Source organism: Vulpes vulpes, chromosome 8 (genome assembly GCF_048418805.1).
Source record: "Vulpes vulpes isolate BD-2025 chromosome 8, VulVul3, whole genome shotgun sequence".
Taxonomy (NCBI): domain Eukaryota; kingdom Metazoa; phylum Chordata; class Mammalia; order Carnivora; family Canidae; genus Vulpes; species Vulpes vulpes.
The window spans coordinates 104,632,226-104,651,174 of record NC_132787.1 but is presented as its reverse complement, the minus strand read 5'-3'; the positions used below and the strand labels follow the sequence as shown (position 1 = coordinate 104,651,174).

At 51.6% G+C, this 18,949-nt stretch overlaps 1 protein-coding gene across 5 annotated transcripts in view; it reads left to right on the top strand.

The window, feature by feature from the left end:
* Positions 1-18,949, top strand: part of HPCAL1 (hippocalcin like 1) — a 113,751-nt gene that overhangs the window by 22,460 nt on the left and 72,342 nt on the right. Inside the window, exon 1 of one of the 5 annotated variants that reach the window (XM_072767722.1) lies at positions 2,464-2,615. The exons of 3 other annotated variants lie outside the window; for them this stretch is intronic. The gene's annotated coding sequence lies outside the window, so the exon portion shown is untranslated. Of the gene's footprint in view, positions 1-2,463; positions 2,616-4,515; positions 4,754-18,949 lie in introns of those variants that run through there. One more of the 5 variants, XM_072767723.1, reaches the window with a different exon arrangement.

Sequence of the window (18,949 nt, the reverse complement as noted above, 5' to 3'; positions counted from 1 at the left end):
TCAACCCTGCCCCCAGGTCCCACCCCTGCCCCCTTGGCCCCACCCCTGCCCCCTTGGCCCCAACCCTGCCCCCTGGGTCCCACCCCTGCCCCCTGGGTCTCACTCTTGCCCCTCGACCCCACCCCTGACCCCTGGGTCCCACCCCTGCCCCCTTGGCCTCCCCCCTCCCCCCCAGGTCCCACCCCAGCCCATGCCGCCCAAATTCCAGCCACAGGAACTCGGAACTTAAAGATCTCACTAACAAAGTGCATTTGAAGTGGTGCTGGTCCCAACATCTTGGCCTCAGCCTGTCGCCTTTTTTCTGAACAAAGTGGTCCGACTGAGCGGGGGTGCGGCCCTGGCTGTGTCAGGCAGAGCAGGGTTCCAGGAGTCTGGCTCCTTCTCTGTAGCGCACACTCTCCTACCTGCACACATAGTCTGCAGCCCTCAGAACATTTCCTGTTATTTAAACCTTGGTCCTTTTGATTTTTTTTCCTTTTAAACTAAACACTTGACTACAATTTTTGTGGTGAGCCACACAGGTTTGCTTTTTCCAAGTGGCCCGGTGATCTCTGTGCGAGGAGGGCCTGCGGAACGGGGGTGGGGGGGTGGGGTGGGGTGAGGGTGGGGGTGGGGGGTGTCTGGTAGGCCCACTGGGTGGTCCCTGTGTAGACACCCCTGGTGAGGATGAAAGATGATTAGTCTTGAACTTTTGGATGGATGTTAACTGGGTACAGAATATTCTCTCAGGAAATAGTCTTAGTCCTTTGAGGACAGTGGTTGGGAGCATTAGGAGGGGAGTCTTGGGGTCCATGCTGTTCCTTCCTGCCTCTTACTGGTAAGTTCCTTGACCATGCCACTCGCTGGCCGGGGCTTCCACATCACAAAAGTCTTCTCATGGTCCTGGAGGCCTCCTGAGGATTCTGAGCCCTCTGAGGCCTCCATCCTGGGCTTGTAGACAGCCGCCTCCTGACTGGGTCCTCACACGGTTTCCCTCTGTGTGTGGCTCTGCCCTGACTTCCTCTTTGGGTAAGGATACCTGTCAGATTGGATTAGGTCTTTTTTTTTTTTTTAAAGATTTTATGTATTTATTCATGAGAGACAGGGAGAGAGAGAGGCAGAGTCACAGGCAGAGGGAGAAGCAGGCTCCATGCAGGGAGCCTGACGTGGGACTCGATCCCGGGTCTCCAGGATCATGCCCTGGGCTGAAGGCGGCGCTAAACCACTGAGCCACCCGGGCTGCCTGGGTTAGGTCATTTTAATCACTTCTGTACAGAACCGGTCTCCAAGCACAGTCACATTCTGAGGTCCCGGGCTTAGGGCGTCCCCATATGAATTTGGGGTGGGGGGATACATACACCTCAGCCCATAGCTGGGTTCCTATTCACATGGGAATTATGGTGCTCACCTAATACGCTTGGTAGGAGATTGGTTTAGATGCTGATGCATTTAAGTGCTTAGCACACTCAAGAGGTGGCAGCCAGCGCTAGCTGTGGAAGATTTGAGGGATTCTTCTGGAGTGCCTCTTGCATGCCAGGGCTGGGTTCTTGCTAGACATTAACTTGCTTAATGCACCGGCAGGGGCCGTCTGTGCTGTGTGTCTCAAAATGTGGGTCATGACCATCTATCAGAGATTATAGATTCCTGGGGTCCCACCAGGCTTTTGGAGTCAGAAGCCGCTGGGCCAGGGCCTGGGAACCCGCTTTGTGAGCACTCCCAGTCCGCTAACTGCAGTCTGAGAACCGCACTCCGTCCTCGGCCCTCTGGCCTGCTGCCTTGTCATCATCATTGTCCAGGCTTGTCCCTCTCCTGCGGCCTCTCCCGTGGGCCGGGCTGTGTCACTTCCCTGGCTGGCTCCATTTCCATCTCACACGCTTGTCTGTTCTCCTGGCTGCAGGGGTGACTTCTCAGAGCCACACGCAGCCTCCCCGCCCTCCTGCCACACGCTTCGAGGACTTGCCAGTAGTCTGCAGAGGGCAGCTCAAGCCCAGGGGACCACCCGGGCTCCTGCCCACCTCCCAGGCTTCGAGAGCCAAGTGCCATCTGCTGAGCCCGGCACCTCTCTTGCCTCCTCGACTTCGCGTGTGCCCTTCCTTGCACCCAGCACCCCTCCCTGGCACCCCTCCCCAGCACCGCTCCTCCCGCGTTTCCTCCTGCCTGTGTTCTCAAGCTCGGGGCTGGGCCCTCCTTCGTGTCCTTTATGGTCCTGAGCACCATTTCCGAACCTGGAGACACTCAGGAAACGTCTGTTGGCTGAGTGGATACAAGAAGGGATTTGCCCGGGTAGGAAATGAACTCCCATCACTTTTTTGAGGCTGCGTCATGGCCAGTGGCCAAGCCGAGACGGACAGCCTGTCTTTTTTTAGGCGTGTTCTTCAGGCCAGGCTGGGCTTGCCTTCCACCGACCGTCCCCAGACTTTTGTGAGTTCACAGATTTTGTACCATTTCTGTCTCCTTTGCTCACGGCTCTCGTGTTACCTCCAGCTGCTCCTTCCTCCCCATCTGACGTGTTGCTTCCCGTCTCCTGTGAACTTGGAAGTACGCTGCCATCGGTTGCTTAGCCACACTGGCCACATGGTGGTGGCCCCTGACTGAGCTGGCTGCCGGTGTTGGTGAAGCGCCCTTGACAGGACTTGGTGAGTGAGCCCGGTGTCACCTGTTGTCGTTTCACCAGGGAGGCTCTGTGTCACTTGTCATTTCACAAGGGAGGTCTATGTCACTTGTCAATTCACCAGGGAGCCCAGTGTCACCTGTTGTCATTTTAGGAGGGAGCTCTGTGTCACCTGTGTCATCTCAGGAGGTAGCCCTGTGACACCTGTCGTCATTTCACGCCCTTGGCTTCTTGCTGTGCTATAACCCGGTGCACACATGGGCCACCGGCCCCGAGCCTCAGCGTGAGTCCTGCTCCAGGCAGGCGTGGGGTCTGGTTGAGCTGTAGGTCACTGCTCTGCACAGCAGCCCCTGGGGATGCAGGAGGGTGGGGATAGCTGGGGCGGAGTGAGGGGTGGGCAGCTCTAGCTGCCTTACTAGCTCAGCCCCCCCAACCCCCCATGCATGCATTTTATTGAGGTTCTGGGTGAAGTTTCATTTAAAAATCCTTTCAGCAAAGTGTCTGAAAACACTAACCCAGGAAGTCTCTAAGGCCTTCCAGTGCTAACCTTCTTTGGCTTATGGAACAAATCCCTTCATAACTGTGGCTGGATTCAGTAGAGGTCACTAAGGTCAGGTAGGCCTGTCCCGGCTGCCCCTAAGAGCCATCGTGGCTGCCCAGAAAGGGCGGGTGAGAATGGCTGAACATGGGGCATGGTGGGGGGGCTGGCATTTGTACCGGCCTTGGGCATCCACAGTGTTCCCCCACTGGTCACTCTTGGCAGAGGGGGCAGGCAGGGAGCTTGCTCTCGGCCAACGGCTGAGCCTCGGGCCTCAGCCTGATGGGGCCACAGCTTTGGGGAGCAGGGTGACATGTGGGGGTCCACTCCCCAGCTGATGGGCCGTGGCAGGTGCCGGAGGCTTAGCGCCCTGGGCGTCTGTGGCCGGTCAGCAAGGGCCCCTGGTCATCCTGCTGACCAAACCTGAGACAGAAATCGCAGCCTGCCAGTGAGCTGCGATGGGCTTTCCAAAGTGTGTTAAGTCTCATAAAGCCTGCTGACCTCAAAAGTTTAGTTCTGAGTGTGGATTTGCCCGGCGGTCAGTGGAGACAGGCAGCTCTACGTGGATTTCCTGTGTCATGCACTGAGCATCCTGAGTGTGCCCCCCTCCCGGGGCAGACGAGGCCCCTCCGCCGGATGGATGAACGGATGGACGGACAGGAGAGTGGGGTGGCTCACGTTGCCAGGACGGGAGTTCCTTATCTGGTGTCCTTTCTCTTCCTACTTCTGTGGAGGTGACAGAGTGCCATTCTGGAATAGTGACTTGCCCAAGGTCACAGAGTTGAGACCGCGCAGGGACTGGAGCCCTGTCCTGTCACCACTTTTCCCCACGCCTCCTCCAGCTGGAGGATTCTCATTGAGCTTGTTGCTCAAGACAGGCCAAGGAGTAACAAAGCATCAAAGGTCGGGGCGGGGAATGCGGTTAGGGCCATGGGTGGACATGGGGAGGGTGCAGGCCCCTAACCTGGCCTCCCTAAACCGGGTCTCCGCGGGAGGGGTCTCGCTGGGCTCGCTCTTGCATCAGCCTCCTGGGCTTGTGGATGCAGACAAAGGTATTTCTCTTTTTAAAGTCACTTGTTCCCCAGTGCTGACAGCCATGTGTGTTCACCGTAGACTCAGGAAGTAGGGAGGGGCATAAACCAGGCGGTCATGGCTAATTGTCGCCGCCCGAGCCTGTGCTCAGGAAGGCGGTTTGGCGGTTTTCCTTTTGACTCCTTGCGAATCTGTGAGCCGTGGGCGTGGGGACGGGGATCCAGCCTGTGCTTGGGGCCCAGGAGCCAGCCCCCGGGTGTCAGCAGCCTCGGGTCTCCGGGCACCGGCAGCAGGGAGCCCTTCCCTCCAGGGGTGGGAGGCGGGAGCTGGCCGGGGGCCTGACGTCAGGTGCCACGTCCCCGGGCCACCGCGACGCAGGGCACCGCCGCCTAGGATGAGCTTCCCGGGCCCTGGGTCCTGTCTTCGCGGGAGGCAGGTGTTTTCTCCCCAAAGCCTCCCCTGCAAGCTGGAATTGCGTTATGCCCCCAGAACTCGTGGGCTCCGTATTCAGCTGTGTCCATTTTGCTTTTGTGCTTGACTTAATCTTTGAAGAAACGATTCATTTTCCTGCACAGAATTCTGCATCCGTTTCGGTAAGATGGGCAAACACAGGAAAACAAAGGGAAAAAAAAATCCTGCGTAAAATTGTAAACCTCCCCCCTCCCCGCCCCCCAACCTTGTTAGGGTTCCGTGGTATACCCCCCGGGACGAGCTACTCTCGCTGGAAGGTGTCCGTGGTGTCTGCAAACGTAGGCAGGTAGATACAGCGTCCTCTTCAGTCTGTAAAGGAATAGAAGAATGTCCTCTGTGTCCAGATGTTACAGATGTCCTGTACAGACATATAATTAAAATTGTATGGATTTTATTTTTTACAGATTTTATTTGTTCATTTCAGAGAGAGAGAGAGAGAGAGAGCACTAGCAGGGGTTGAGGGGTTGGGGGGAGAAGCAGACTCCCCACCGAGCAGGGAGCCCGACGTGGGGCTCCACCCCAGGACCCTGGGATCAGGACCTGAGCTGAAGGCAGATGCTTAACCGACTTAACCCACCCCCAAATTGTATGTATTTTAGCAAAATGAGATCATGATTTCATTTCATTCTGACTACTTGTTGTATAAAGACCTGGAAGCATGACAGAGCAGCCAAAGCCCAACCTCTCCTCCTCTGCTCACCCCTCCGCCAGGGCTCCCCTCTGCCCAGGGATTAGGGCTCTGTCCACCCGTGTTTTGTGTTCTTGCCACACGTGCGGTAAGAGCTTTAAACAAACATTCATTTTTAGGTGTTACATATACTCATCTGTTCTAACTCTACTTATTATTCATACCGTTCCATAGCTTGGCCTTTGACAACGTATCCAACACTGTCTTTGGGGTTAATCATAGTGACACGTAGATGTGGTTCGTGGTCTTCTTTTCCCTTTCGTTTGTGAATTGCAGCCTAGAGTTTCATTGTCTCAATAAAGCACATTTCCCCATTTCCCAGGTCATGTACAGTTAGGTTGTTTCTGGGGCTTTTTTTCTTACCATCCCGGAGAAGGCTGTAAAGAGCTCTGTATTTTTCTGGAGTGCCTTGGAAGGCAGTGTTGGATGCGGCACCCAGTGACCCCTGCAATCCTGTGTGATCGATTCCCTGCCCTCGGGTGTGGACTGGACTTAGGGATTTGATTCTAAGATGGAAAATAGCAGAGGGTTCCATATCACTTTATTAGGTTATAAAAGAGCTGTGGCTGCCGACGTGGTGGTTCTCTTGCCCTGGAGCAGACCAGCTGCCACACTGTGAGGGCTCCTGTGGGGAGGCTGCCAACACCCATGTGAGTGGGCCTGGAGACAGAGCTCCACCCCAGCCAAACAGCCCTGGACAGAAACCCGGCTGGACCCACAGGGAAGACTTTCCACCAGAGGCCCCCAGCTATGCTGCAGCCAGATTCTTGCCCGAAGAACCTGTAAAGTAGGGATGTTTGTTTGGGCGCCTGGGTGGCTCAGTTGGTTAAGCATCTGCCTTGGGCTTGGGTCATGATCCCGGGGTCCTGGGATTGAGTCCCATGTCGGGCTCCCTGCTCAGTGGGGGGCCTGCTTCTCCCTCTGCCTCTGCCTCCTTCTCTCTCTTTCTCTTTATCTCATGAATAAATAAAATCTTAAAAAAAAAAAACAGGAAAGAAAAGAAATAGGAATGTTTGTTTTAAATATTGCAAAGTTTGGGGGATATTTTGTTACATAGCAGCAACTTGCAAAGCATACTGTGAGAATTCCTGAAGCTGTATAGACTCTAGCAGTGGAATCGCTGGAGCCTGTGCTGGGTTCCTGCTCACTGTTACTGTTTCTATTAAATCAATCTTCACAGTGTTTGTGGCAGTTTATTGTCCCCACTACAAGGATAAGCAAGTTCCTTTCCCCACACCTCTCCAGCACTTGTGTTCTCCGATGTTAGTGTGTTGACTCATTTTTCTGATGGATGTACAACAGTATCTCATGGGCTTTTAATTTGTACATCCCGAGTTCTAGCGAGGTTGAACACTGTTTCAACATATATATTTTTTAAAGATTTTATTTATTCATGAGAGACACAGCAAGAGAGCAGAGACATAGGCAGAGGGAGAAGCAGACTCCCTGTGGGGAGCCCCATGTGGGACTCGGTCCCAGGATCCTAGGATCATGATGCTCTGAGCTGAAGGCAGCTGCTCAACCACTGAGCCACTGCAGTCATCCCTCAACATATTTATTGCCCTTTCTGGTTTCCTCTGCTGTGACTGGCATGTTTGTTTCCTTTGTCCAGTTTCTTTTTTTGGGGGTAAATTATCTTTTTCCTATGGATTTGTAGATATTTTTATGTTTTGGAGACTAATCCTTGATCAGTTATACTATTTTATCCTTTGCCTTTTTAAGTTAACAGCATATTGAGAATGTTTTTCTATGCTGGTGAACACATTTTTGGCTATGAGCTATGAACATTTTATTGGCATCATATTGTAGAGATACATATGTATACACAGATACATAATAAGATAGAGTATATTTATATATAAACATATATTGTATATAGCACGTATACAACATATATAAACATTGTATATATTGTACAACATATAGTGTGTTATTTGTTAGTACTTGTGTGTATTATGTTATTTAGCTGGTCATTTAGGTTCTTTTCAGTTTTGCCTTAATGGGAACATGGGTGTGTATCAGTCAGCTAGATTATTCTCTGGTAACAAATGACCCCCTAAATCTTTTGGTTTGCAACAACGTAGGTTTTTTTCTTGCTCAAGTTACATGACCATTGGCTCTTGGCTATGGCTCTGCTCTCTGCCCTCATCCCCCTGGGACTCAGACTGACAGAGCAGCCTGTGTGAGATGTTGCTGTTCTCACGATGGAGAGAGAAAATGTGGTGGTACAAGATGATGGTTAAACTTCCCAGAGTGGAAATTGCTTGTACTGCTTGTCGATCCCCCTCAACTTAACTTTCTTTTTCTTTCTTTCTTTCTTTCTTTCTTTCTTTCTTTCTTTCTTTCTTTCTTCTTTCTTTCTTTCTTTCTTTCTTTCTTTCTTTCTTTCTTTCTTTTTTTCATTTCAGCAAGTTAACATACAGTGCAGTATTGGTTTCTGGAATAGAATTCAGTGATTCATCACTTACATACAACACCCGGTGCTCATAACAAGTGCCCTCCTCAATCCCCATCCCCTGTCTAGCCCCAACCCTCCTCCACATCCCTCCAGCAAATGTTTGTTCTCTGTTGTTGAGTCTCTTATGGCTTGTTTCCCTCTTTCCTCCACCCCCCCCGCACTTCCCATATATTCAGCTGTTTTCTTTCTTAAATTCCATATATGAGTGAGATCATAGGTATTTGTCTTTCTCTAACTTATTTCATTTAGCATAATACACTCTAGCTCCGTCTGTGTCATTGCAAATGGTTAGATTTCATTTTTTTGATGGCTGAGTAATATTCCATTGTGTATAAATACACCACAACTTCTTTATCTATTCATCAATTGATGGACATTTGGGCTCTCTCCATAGTTTGGCTACTGTGGATAATGCTGCTCCAAACATACCCTTTTGAATCTGTATCTTTGTATCCTTTGGGTAAATACCTAGTAGTGCAGTTGCTGGATCATAGGATAGCTCTATTCCCCTTCATATTTCACTAGCTAAAGTAAGCCATATGGCAGGGCTTGATGTTAGTGGGCCAAAAAGTATCATCCCCCTCCCCCCCCCCCCCATCGAGAGGGATGATGACGATTTTGAGTAATGAAGTTTTCCACATGCTGTGATGAACATTTCTATACCCTTTGCCCTCACTAGTTTGTGTAATTATGCCTCAGGATTAATTCTCAGAAGTAGAATTGCTAGGTTAGGAACATTCACATTTGTAAAGCTTTTGCTCTTTATTATATTAGGTTTTAACTATTACTGCATTCCTGCTGTGAAATTAGAAATAATTATTAGTCCCAATGACTAATTTTTAAGGGAAAAAATACTATTGCTTGGAAATACTCCCCTGCACACACTCCCACCCCCATGACTGTAACAACTTACTTCTCATAGCTGCTTTGTGAAGTTTGGTGGTGCAGGTGTTTCTACAAGTAAGAAGCCTGAGGCTCAGAGAGGTTGAGAAATTTGCCCATGATTGCACAGCAGGTAACGAGAAGAGGCCGTGACTTCTGCTCAGTCCTGGACTCTTTCTCTGTTACTCCAGTTTTTGGAGTCTGTAACTAAAATCCCCCAAACCCCATTGTTCCCACACCCCCAGCCCCTGCTCCTGTGTCCATTTCTAGATGTGCCTGGTGGCTGGTTGTGTGGTCCTCAGAGAAGCACCAGGCCCAGGCCCCGTGCTGAGGAAGCCCATCAGAGCCTGCTGTCTGAGGATGAGCCAACCACCACGGTATTGGCTTAATCTGCATTAAGGTATCACTGACCATCTTTGGACTTGGGGAGGGGATTTACTATTTTTAGAAAAATGTAAGGGAGCGTTGTAAATCCTGTTAGTCGGCGGAACTGAAGAGGCATGCTTGTTTATTGAGGAGGATGAGTCTTTCATAGGAATGGCACATTTTAGACTGGTGGGCTGGTTTTTGTGATGGGTGAGTGCTGAAATCTAGGTAATGCTCACAGCAGGGCCAATCTAAATGACAGGATTCCTTCCTTGGCCCCTTGTGGGACCTCAAGGGTCTGCTTGGTCTCTAGACCAGAGGAGAAGCTGATCTAGGAATAGTGCCTTGTGCTCTTGATTGCTTTGAGACTGATATGACATGCTGTTGTCTTTGAGTCAGGTTATTCATTGTCTTTGGGCCTGCAGTTTGCTCATCTGTCAGATGTAAAATTTGGGGCACCTGGGTGGCTTGGATGGTTAAGCCTCTGCCTTCGGCTCAAGTCTTGATCCCGGGGATCTGGGATCGAGTCCTGTGTCAGGCTCCCTGTCAGCAGGGAGTCTGCTTCTCCCTCTCCCTCTGCCTCTCCCCCCTTCCCCACTCATACTTTCGCTTTCTCTCAAATGAATAAATAAAAATTCTTTTAAAAAAATGTAAAATTCTTTCCTGCCTCCTTCCTGTGCTTACTGTGGGAGCCTGTGAGATTTCACAGAAGTGCAGTGTGAGCTGTAAATGCCCAGACTATAAATGGATATACCCACTGGGATGGCCAGACCCAAAAGATGGACAATAACAAGTGTTGGTGAAGATGGGGAGAAATTAGAACTCTCATTGGTGGTGGGAGTGTACACTGAGGCACCACTTTGGGGAAACAATCTAGCAGCGTTCCTCAATTAAACATAGAGTTACCATATGACCCACAGCTCCATTCACAGGTATGTGCCCAGGAGAATAGAAAGCACATGTCCACACAAAACGTGTACATGGCTGTTCACAGCAGCATTATTCATAACAGCTAAGAGTGGAACAATCCAGATGTCCCTCAGCTGGTGAATGGATAAAAAAAATGTAGTCTATCCAGGCAATGGAATGTTAGTGAGCCATAAAAAGGAATGAAGTGCTGCTCATGCTTTGACATGGATGAGCCTGGAAGGCATGATGCGGTGTGGAAGATGCCAAAAGCAAAAGGCCACATCTCGTATGACTTCATTTATATGAAACATCCAGAATAGGCAAGTCTAAAGGGACAGACAGTGGATTAAGGGTTTCTAGGGCTGGAGGTGAGGGCGGGTGCTCGGGAGTGGCTGGCACAGGGTTTGGGGCGTCTTCAGGCATGGCGAGAACACTTCGAATTAGACAGTTGGTGATGCTGTGCAACCTTGTGGATATGCGAGGAACCACGGAACTGTATCCTTTCAAAACAAAACAGGAAACAATAATGGACAATATTGCGATGAGTTATTGGAGTCATACAAGCCTGGATATTAGTTGTGTGATTTTTGTCTTTTTGAGCCTCAGTCTTCCCACTTGTAAAGTGGGGGAGTTGCCACTTTGGGGTGGAGTACGGACTCGGCAGGGTGATGTTTGCCTCGCTGGGCACTGGTGGGTGCTCAGTTCTGTGTGGGCAGCAGGTGCATGAAGACCATAAGGCACAGTCTCCACCTGCGGAGCACACCCAGGCACTGAGTCAACTTGGTGAGACCTCTTGACACCATGTGCTCAGAGGGTACTGTTCAAAGAACCCACCCCAGTATGATCTCTCTCCACTCACAATGAGGTTCTGTCCCTGATAAACCCATCTCAAGTTGAAAATGCTGTGAGTCGAAAATGCATTTAATACACCTAACCTACCAAACATTGTCACTTAGCCTGGGCTCCCTGAAACACGCACAGAACACTTCCATTAGTTTATAGTTGGCAAAGCCTCCCACACGAAGCCTATTTTAGTATAAAGGGTTAAACATCTCATGTAGTTATAGAGCCCTGTCCTGAAAGTGAAAAACAGAATGGCTGCGTGGGTGCAGCGTGGCTGTTAGCATTTGCCCTCGCGATCGTGGGCCTGCCTGGGCGCTGTGGCCGCTACCCAGCGTCACGAGAGCTTCGTAGTGCTTGTTTGCTACCCCGGCAAAGATCCAAATTCCAAATCTGAAGTCCGGTCTCTAGTGAATGCTTCTCGCTTTGACACAGCCATACAGTCAGAAATTGTTAGTGCTGTCATCCTAAGTCAGGGCCCGGCTGTGTTCCATAGAGCTTTGATGCCTACCCATGAAGTGGCTGAGGCAGGTGACAGTGGCCGCCCCCCCCCCTCTGTGGGAAAACCAGGGATGCATGGAGATCATAGTAGCCCAGACTGCCTGAAGTGTGGCCCGGATGGTGCAGTGCTCGTGTCGGCTCATTTATTTAATAATAGCAAGGAAGACGAGCTGCTGGTTCTTGAGTACTTACTAGACAGGCTACTGGGGTCTGAGTGCATTATTTGTACCGTCTCTTTTAATTCTTAAAGCAGCTCTGCAGCCGGCGGAGACAGCTAGTGATGGATTGGGGATGTGCTTGCCGGGGAACGTGGGGTGTGGGCCTAGAGTGTTGCAGAAAGGGAGGGAACACGGTTCACCATGTGCTGGCATCTGAAGCCAGGTCATGGGTACCCGTCACTCATTATTCGAGTCTCTCTGTTTTATATGTATTGGAAGTTTTTTATAAGAAAAAGTTTAGGGACCCCTGGGCGGCTCAGCGGTTGAGCATCTGCCTTCAGCTCAGGGCGTGATCCTGGGGTCCTGGGATCGAGTCCCGCATCGGGCTCCCTGCAGGGAGCCTGCTTCTCCCTTTGCCTATGTCTCTGCCTCTCTTTCTGTGTCTCTCATGAATAAATAAAATCTTAAAGAAAAAAAAAGTTTCAAAACCAACATGGTGAGGTAAGATGCCATGATCTTCCTTTTACAGAAGGGGAAATCGAGGTACAGGGTGTGCAACGTTGCACAGCGAGACTCCGCTCTTGTGGATGAGGTGAGGCTTAGCATCCAGGGGGGCGAAGCAGGTCCCCTGGGCCAGTGGTCCTCCTGGGGTTTCCTGAGACTGGTGCTTTCTCCTGCCAGATGCCTGGAGGGTTCCTGCATCCCCAGCCCGGCTGGTACTCTGCCCTCTTTTTCTGTCGCGAGAGATCTAGGCTGGGCAGATGTGTGGGAGGGGCCGGAGAGCGCAAATGCCTCAATTCGGGGATTCTTGGTTGTTCTGGACTTCACGATGTCGGGGGTTCATTCACTAGATTATATCAATCTGGGGGAACCTGTGGGCACACGACATCGCTTGGCTTCTCATACTGTGATTTTTAAAAAATGTTAGCACCGAAGAGGAGGTGGGTGCGTACCTGCCCTGCCCTCTCCCCCGCCGTTCTCTTCCCTGCGGAGCAGAAGCAAGACATATTCATACCTCGGTGTGAAATTTAGTCCCTCACCTGCTGTGCGGCTTTGGAGAAGTAGCTTAACCTCTCTGAGCCCAGTTTCTTCTCTTGAACAGAAAAACTTTTAATGCTTCCTTTACTGATATCTGGAGCTCCTCCGTGTGGGCTTCGAGACTGTTCTGACCACATAAAGAATAGAGCTGTTCTGTCGTAGGGGCCCTGTTGCTAAAAACTACAGTCTCGGTAAAGGATAATGTCTTGCAGAAGTTGGCAGAGAAATGTTCTGGTTATTAGTGTCTTTGCTGTCGGATACCCCAGAACGCCGCTTACGATAGAAGGGAGGTGAATTGGGAGAGACCAGCCGTAGGTGGGCACGGGATGCCCCTGGAGGGGTGGTGCCCCTTTCTTTGGTCCCAGGGAGGCTCCTCTGGGCCTTCGGCTGTTGGAGAAGACACCCTGCTTCCTACACGGCCCCGCACGGGTACTCCTTGCTGTGTCCCCGGCCACCCCGGTGCCTCCCTGTTGACTGTCCTCTGGGTAAGAAAGAGCTTTTATAATCCTGATGATTTTACTAAATTAACCCTCAGCCTTCTGTTCTCTGGGCTTAATCAGCCGTCCCACCCCAAACATCTGTTATAAATTCTAGATGCTGTATTGGAGCCGTAATAAACTGCAAATAAATTACATGTGATGGTCCGCTACACTGTAATGCATCCAGAGGCAGGATTTCAGCAGGGTCATGCTTTAAAAGGCCCGTCCTGGCAGTTTTTCTTACTGTCTGGGTTCACACCCGGGGGTCTAGCTCCATAACCGGAACCGTGGTGGAGACTGAACTACCCACGTGCCGTCAGGCCCTCTCTGTCGGGCGTGGCTGGGACCGCGGGGTGAGGGCCTGCAGGGCTGGGGTCCCGAAGCAGGAACTCCCGGATACGCTGGCAACTGCCCACATGCCCAGAACCCTAAATGGGAGCCGTGAGCTTTGTTCGAATTGGGAAGTGATCCTGTGGCCGCCTGGTTGTGTTGTAACCCCCAAGGGAGGGTGGGGCCGGGTTGGGGCCCCTCTGCTTCCTGACAGATGCCACGGTTTTAGGGGCAGCACCCTCCCGATCGCCTGGAGAGAATGCAGATATTTCAAAAAGATCCCGAGGTTTGGACTTTAAGGAAGGGGTCCTTTGTTTTTAAGTGGTGCTGTTTGATTTAGACAATGGTAAGATTCAAGATGGAATTTCATTGCTGGCGAGGAAAGCCTGACTCCACACGGATTGAGTGTGGTGGTGGTGGGGGTGTTGGTGGGGGCAGGGGCTGTGCTGCTTCTCCCCAGGGGGCCCACTGCATTCTCCCCAAGGTCAGGCTCCTGCATCCCGTGTACAAGGCCGCACAGTTCTGGGCCCCAGGCTAGGGAGATAAAGAGCTACAGCCCCTGGCCTCCAGCCCTATATGGGGGGGGCAATGGGGCGGGGGGGGGGGGGACATAAATAATACAGCCCACAGGGACAAGTGCCCAGAGAGCTCCAGGAGGGAGTAATTAACCCAGCCTGGGAGGGGCTCGGGGAGGCCTCCCAGGGAGATACGCTTGCCGGGTCTTTTAAGGATGCTGGATTTTTGGCATAGGAAGAAATTGGGGCAAGTACATTCCAGGCATAAGGAACAGCATGTGCTAAGGCATCTGGGCTGTAAAGAGCCAGATATGTTGAAGCCACTCAGGAAGCTCCTTTCCGCGGCACTCGTTCTCTAGTTGAGTTTTGTTTTGTCACTGGTCAAGGAGAAGCACAATCTGTTCCTGGGCTGGGCCGGCTGCCCTCCAGGGGCTGGGCCAGAACGTTCTGGCCCGGCCTCTGATGATTCTGTCTGTCTGTCCTGTGGCCTGAATCCAAGGCTGTGGCGTAAAAGTGGCCATGTGTCTCCCCTCGCCCCCTTCATCCCCCTCATGGGTGGGCTGATGCTCAAGCCAGGGTGTGGCTGAGCCACACAGCAGAGACGCGGGCTATCTAGATGGCCCACTCCTGACCAGGGTCCCACATGGGAAAGGAGGGAGAAGGAGGAACTGTTTCCTTCTCCCTCCCTAAGGTCATGGTTGAGGATGGCAGGGTTTTAGGACCAGAGAGACAGTCATTCCTTTTTATCCCTCGTTGCACCTCCTCCCCCCAATTTGTGCATCCCGCCAAAGACTCTTCTACTCCAAGATGCTCTGCAGCAACCCACAGAGGCCTGTCACACTCCTTCAAACATAGCACACTCGTTACTTGTCCCCCTGTCCCCTGATCCTTCACTAAGAAGGCCCATCCTCAGAGAGTGGCTCTCTTCTGGAGCAAGACGAATGCAACTTGCTGGTAGTTCTCACTAGCATGTGAAGGGCTGATGGCGCCATATCTCCCCCATGTGAATGTTTGAATGATGGGCCGCCAGGCAGGCAGGTGAGCCAGCCTGGCATCTGCCCCCAGACTTCCACGTAAACTACTCCTGCTGTTCCCAGGGTGGTTCTTTCTTTTGCTTCTGGATTTGGAGGTTTCTTGAAGTCTGTACCCTTTTCAGGGTGAGAGGTGGCTTGGGCTAGGGGATCTGGTGAACAGTTTGCAAGCTGCAGCTGCCTTTGACCGTAGACCCTGGCCTGAGTGAGGCCACCACTGGCTCAGAGTGATCCAGCTGGAAGCATCTAAAACCAAGTTTGAAGGCCAGGACCAAAACACATCCTTAGAGAGGGGCATTCAGATCGGCCTCGGTGGCACATGAGGTCTTGGTGCTGTTCTCCCGTTGGGAGGTGGGGAGAGGAGAGACCAGAGAAGAGAGTAGAAGGGTCAGTCTGCAGTCTCTCCGTGCGGCTGGCGCAGGCTGGACGAATGGCCCGTGGCCACACTCTTCCTAAGCAAGTAATTTGAGAGCCAGCCTCTGGCCCCGAGAGGCCCGCTGCTCTCCGGCTTATTGAGAACAGGAGCGCACCCGCTCTTTGAAGTGCAGAGCCAGCGAGCCCAGGGCCCCGGAGCCCATCTGCACCAGCCCTGACCTGTTGTTGCTGGGTTTTGCTTTTTTTTTTTTTTTTTTTAAAAAAAAACTAGGTTATTGAGTTGTGAGGGACTGGGGATGAGGGGTCTCTTATTAAAAACTAAACAAGAAACAAAAAAGGCAAAACCAGCCGAGCGGGAGCCTGAGTGCTCTGGTGAACTCATCGACCCTGCGGCTTTGATCTTGGGAGGCGGGGAGGACGCAGGCTTTGATGTCGCCCCCTCGGAGGCCTTCACCGTGCCGCCGTGCCGCCCTGCCGCCTCCGGGAGTGTGCGCCTCCCAGCCGGGGATTAATTATGTAACGGAGCTCAGATCCTGGAGCTCAGATCCTGGCTGGCCGAGCCGAGCCACAAAGGGGCCCTGGCAGGCTGGGCCCAAGTGCCCCGGGTGCCCCGGGATTAGCCCGCGGCCCGCTGACCTGGGCAGCAGGACGCACGCACATCTGTCAAGCAGGTGCACCGAACGGCCTTTCTTAAATTCTACGGTCATTGTCTTTGTGGAACTGCAGAATGGCTTCTTGGGTATCACCCTTCAGTCCCTGAAATGGAGCCCCGTGCAAAGACATTAAGAACAGGATCGGGGCATCCACGGCCGCTATTATACCATCTGGTGGCTCAGAAATATTTTATAATCAAATGAGTAAGATGGACAGGCATCTGGCACGCCGTGCGTGCGTGGCTCCCCCCCTTCCCTCTCCTCCTGCGCACTCTCTGCTGGCTTTGGGAAACATTAGAGAAGCCTTTTCCCAGGCGTGAGGACACCGCTTTTTCCGCTTTGGCCGTGGGCTGGCCGGTGACCTTGGGCCCCTCTGTGGGCTCTCTCATCCTTGATCTCTGTCCCTTTGTGACGTGGAGGCACTTGTGCCCAGGGCTGTAAAGGGACTCCAGTCAAGGTGAGGTTAATGCGTGTGTCCAGCTATGAGGCTGTACACACGACTTGTGTTAGAAAGGCTTGTAAAATTGTACACTTGAACTTTTTCTGAATATAAATGTGATATATGCCTGTTCACTGTAGAATATTTAGAAAATAGGGGTGCCTGGTGGCTCAGTCAGTTAAGCATCTGTCTTTGGCTTGGGTCAGGTCCTGGGATCGAATCCTGCTTCGGGCTCCCTGCTCAGTGGGGAATCTGTTTCTCCCTCTGCCTCTGTTTTCTCTCTCTCTCTCTCTTGAATAAATAAATAAAATCTTTACAAAAAAGAATATTTAGAAAATAAAGTAGAAAATGAATTCTGTATAATACCCCCTCCCTCCAAAGGGGTGACCACTGAGAACATTTGGCCACATTTGGGATGGTTTCTGTTGTAGCTTGCACACACACACACACACACACACACACACACACGGTCTGTCTCCTAAACCACAAGGAGTAATTGTGGACACAAATGGAAGTGTGAGTCTGAGTGCATGTCTGAGTGTGTGTGTGTGTGTGTGTGCGTGCGCGCGTGCGCGCGCACGCGCACGTGTAGGGTCCTCGGAGCTCCCTGGGCCAGAGCAGGGCACTGGTGCGGTTCCATTTGTGCCTTTCTCTGAGAGAAAGTGGGGATGCCGGTGGTGCAGAGGGACACAGGGGGGCCAAGGCTGGCCTCCCCTGTTCTTTCTCAGCAGTGCTGCAGACGACGTGGTCAGACTCAGCAGAGGCCAGACGGGGAAGGAACCCTCACCCTGGGATTGCCGGTGGGTAGAAGGGGACAGACCCACACATGCCCATGTGTCTTGTTCAGGACCAGCCTTTGGAGGAAGAGTTTCCTCATCCCCAAATGCTAACTTTGTCTGCCTGGCCCCCCACCGCACACCACCCTTTGTGACTTCTATTTTTTTTTTAAGATTTTATTTATTCATCAGAGACACAGAGACACAGGTAGAGGGAGAAACAGGCTCCTTGCAGGGAGCTCGATGCAGGACTCGATCCCAGGACCCTGGGATCACGCCCTGGCCAAAGGCAGATGCTCAACCACTCAGCCACCCAGGTGCCCCTGACTTTTATTTTTGGGTCAAGAGTCAGATCTGTCCTCTTGAGACAGTTAAACAAAACAAACCTCCTTATACCTGCTGAGATTAAGTCCTGAGCCAGTTGTTGTGAATGATCCTCCTAGAAAGTCCCCCACATTGGGGTAACTGGGCACCTGACCTGTGGGGAGAGCGCTCAGGGTCATCATCAAGCAGAAGTTGGCCCTTGAACAGGACGGGTTTGCGCTGCACAGGAGCGAGTCCACTTGTAGGCGGGGGTTTTTCATAAATACAGCACTGTGCTGTCAAATGGATTTTCTCTTGTGATTTTCTTAATAACATTTTCTTCTCTCTAAGTGGCTTTATTGTAAGAATACGGGATCTAATACATACAGCATACGAAATATGTGTGAATCGACTGCTTATATTATCAGTAGGTTTTCCAGTCAACAGTAGGCAATTAGTAGTCAAGTTTTGGGGCAGGGGAGTTATACACAGATTTTTGACTCTTGGGAGGTGGAGGTCAGCCCTGCACACCCCTGCATTTTGCAAGGGTCGCCTATACTGTATTTCAACTGGATCATATAAAAGTGAGAAGATGACAGTGTATCACTTTCTCTCCTCCTCCCCTTTGTTAGAATATATCTATTAGGCTCCCACCCTTCCCCAATACACCCATAGGCACTGGCCCTGCTCCTCCCTCCACCTTGTTTCTCCTTCCCGTTGGAGACAGGACCACTCTGATATCATTCAATTTTAAGCATTTGTTTTTCTGGTGCTTGAGTGGCTCAGTCGGTTAAGCATCTGCCTTTGGCTCAGATCATGATCCCAGGGTCCTGGGATCGAGTTCTGAATCGAGCTCCCTGCTCACAGGGAGTCTACCTCCTATGACAAGTACCCTTCCTCCCTGCTCATGATCTCTCTCTCACTCTCTTTCTTTCAAATAAATAAAAGCTTTAAAAAAACAAAACAAAAAGCATTTGTTTCTCCCTCTCCACCACCCCCACCCACCCACCCAGACCATTTTCTAAGACATTTATATCTGCTTGTAAAGTGGTGCAAAGTGTTTTCATCCTCATAGGAACAGAGCACTCCTAGAGAAACCCGAGTATTGCATTGCTGGAATTCACTCTCAGAAGTTTCTAGAACCCCTGCCCCTGGGGCTGGCCAGCGGTGGAAGCTGTTTCCAGGAGTTCAGCCTGACATGCAAGCCAGCATCAACGAGAAGGAATGTGTCTGACCAACTGGCTCTGGGGGTCCTCTTTAAGACACCTTGCTTGGTGTTCTTTGGTTTGGTCTGGTGACTAGCAGCCCACCTCTCAGAGCAATGCCTCTGTGCCAGGCTCAGCTGCATCTGGACTGCAGCGGGCAGGACATCCAGAGAAAGGTTCCTCCCAAGCTGGTAGCTGGCTTGGATCACAATGATTTCATGTTCGGTATAAGATGTGCCTCTTGACACCTGAGAATGCTCCTTCCCCTGAAGCTCCAGCCGCAGGTGTGGATCGAGGTGGGACAGAGGTCAGGGAGGCACACCTTTTAAACGGCCACACCTACCACCCTCGTTTGGAAGCGCCTCTTGCTAC